Genomic DNA, 3,270 nt, shown 5'->3' on the forward strand with positions numbered 1-3,270 from the left:
TGTAGAACTACAAAAATATGTATCGCATTTTTTGGTTCGGTAATTTAGTTATAGCCGAGAAAACGAATTCCAAAGATAAAATTGATTTTTTTCTAAGTAATTTTTATGGAAAATAGAAGGCCACGATGCGCGACCCTTTAAACTTTATATTAAGTGTTGCGCTTTTAACAGGCATGTTCTGACATCCCGCGGAGGTATTGAAGAGGGGAATATTAAAAAAAACAAATTAGTAGATTTTTTGAATCAGTCTCATATACATACATATATGTGCAAATGTAAATATATGAAGCCTTTTTATTCATTTATAGCAAAAGCAGTTCATTAATTTCCCCAACCACAGGATATTTTGCGAAACATAGTAAAATTTATTTATATGCATATGTCCATATTTGTATGCTTGTGAATATTTATTATGATTGCAGTGCTAATTAGCTGGCAAATAAAAACCGCCGCTGCACAAATGTTAAGCATACGCGCAAATATTGTATGGATACACACATTGAGACACGCAATTGTGACACCTTAAAGCCACCACAATTCACAAAAGTATATTTGTGTGCATATTTGTACGTACATACGTATGTAACTATGAACCAAGCATACAAATGTAAGTAATTAAATGCAATCGACATTTGCAATAATGTATGCAAGAGTGACTACAAAATTGCTAAAACTGCACTTATCCAGCTGCAAATGGAATTGGCAAATTAAAAAAAAATGATTGATGGGTGATATGAAAGCATAATGACAAGCATGTCCACGGTTTACGCGCATGAAATTTGCATTTATGCATCCATAAATGAATATCCAATTTAGCGAAGGAGTATTTAAGCGCAATCAATAGCAATAAGAGGTTTTTTAAGGAACTTACGGTTTGGATTTATGAACTTTTATAGGCATATTCCAGTAGCTAGGCAGTAAAGTAGATAGGCTAAGAGCGAAGATTCAACTTTGAGCTTGCCACGTTATTAAATTTCAAGCAGAAGACAACATCATGCAGTAGTTGTAGTGTTGACAAATTTAATAAGGTATGATTCTTTTTTCATTCGGGAAAACGTTGCCATTCAACTTCATTAACAGCTCAAAGCATCAGTTCACAGATGTTGAAAATTCTAGGCAGGCAGTGTGGCACGAATTTCATTAAAAAAAATTAAGGCTTTGGAAGTTTTATATGGTATTTGTTAGATAAATAGCTATACTTTTATTCAAAAATAATGAGCCTTAAAAAAGCAAAAGAAAAGCAGTCAAAACTGGTAAAAACATTGATGCGCTATCATATGTCGCGGGGGTACATACCTTTATGTACAGTGTGCAGGCCCAATTAAATAAATATATAAAGAAATACGTACAGTGGTCAAGATATTATATGCGAACCAATTTTTGCCAAGCTTTAACGTATTATTTTTGTTGTTAATTAAATTTGGTTATTTTTTTTCTTTAAGAAAACTCATGTAAATCCAAGTTGCCAACTTTGTGCAATATTAAAAAAAATTCCACAAACTTTCGTGCAAATTTCGAGCATTTTAAAAGTTCTAAAAAAACAACCGTAATTTTTAGCCATTTGAAAATTGTACTTATTTTATTAGAATTCAATGGGCTACAAAACTGCATACTCAGAATCTAATTAAAAATTCGAAATTTTTACGAAAATTCGTTGAATTCTTTTTTTTTTTTTTTGATTGCATGAAGTGTCACTCGATTGATACATTTGTACAGATTTTTACATTTTTATATTGGCTTATTGGTACAAAATAAAAAAAATTGGGAAAATTTTTTTTTGTAGTCAAACGCCGGTACAAGACAACAATCATGTATTGAAAAATTTCAGCAAATTATTTTTCGTGATTGGGATAAAGAAAACTATTTGGGTATTCACACAATTGGAATACGATTTTCACCAAATTTCGGCAAATTCCCAATCGTGTCACACTGCCTTTAAACCAGTATTTCTACGGATGTTGTTTAAGAATGAACTATAAAAAAGTAACTAAAATTAAATAACAACAAAAATAATATTTTTAAACTTGTCAAAATTTGGTGCGGCTATAATTTTTTCGACTACTGTACATAAGTTGGCTATGATTACTCGGCCGTGCTATCATAGTAGCACAATTCCACGAATATTTGACTTACAAACAAAGCACGGGCAGAAATTTCAAAATTTCAATCCTGTTTGTGTGAAATATTTCCTGTTCATCAGTATTTTTCTTTTAATCAATCTATGTAGGTTGAAATAAAAGTGAAAATAAAAAAATATTTTTTTTCAGAACCATTTCCAATTCCCCATTTTCCAAAATTCTATAATAATGTTACTTTTCAAGGGATTGCTGTTAGTATCAATTTTGAATAAATTAGCGTCCTTAGATTTCGAAATATCGAAGTTTCTGGAATTTCGAAAATTTACCGTTATATAAAAAGTGGGAGTAATTTTAGTCCGATTTTAATAATTTTTAACGTTTTGCTTCTGTGTGGTAAGCGTAATAATAGCATCATGTTTGATACAAATTGATCGAGCGGTTACCGAGATATACACACCTGGCCATAAGTGGGCGATGCTACGCCCATTTTCCAAAATTTTATCATAAACGTGTCTTTTGCTAAAGAATTATTGCAAACAAAAGTCTTGAATAAATTAGCTTCCGTATTTGCTGATTTATTGAAGATTTCCTATTTCTCCAAATTACAGTTATATGGGATGTGGGCGTGGTTATTGTCCGATTTGAAAAATTTTCAGTCATTTGATATGTTGTACCAAGGCCAACAACTGTGCCCACGTTTGTGAGAAATTGGTGGTGCGGTTACCAAGTGGCTACGCCGATTTTCCAAAAATTTATAATACTCCTATTTTTCGTCTAAAAATCATTGTAAATATCAATTTGGAGTGAGCAAGCTCCAGTATTTACTAAAATATTGCAGTTTTCGTATTTCTGAAAACAACTGATTTCGCCCAGTTGCAATACCAACCTACCTTGGTAAAGGTTTCATTTTTTGCTCGAGTTATCGGGTTAGCCGGCGGACCGACGGACAGACAGACATGGCTTAATCGACTTCTCTTTTCATTCTGATCAAAAATGTATACATTTGTCTATATCTATCTCGATTTGTTACAAACAACCGTTATGGGAACAAAGTCATAATACCCTTGCGTACAAGTGCGCTCGGGTATAAAAAAAAACGTTATGCATTGAGGTAATTTGAAGACAGATTTGCCTTCTCGCTAGCACTTTTAATAAATTAATGAATACAGTTTACAGTGTAATTAAGGCTATA

The sequence above is a fragment of the Rhagoletis pomonella genome, unplaced genomic scaffold, assembly GCF_013731165.1.
Source record: "Rhagoletis pomonella isolate Grant_MI unplaced genomic scaffold, Rhpom_1.0 Rhpom_scaffold_00007, whole genome shotgun sequence".
Classification (NCBI taxonomy): Eukaryota; Metazoa; Arthropoda; class Insecta; order Diptera; family Tephritidae; genus Rhagoletis; species Rhagoletis pomonella.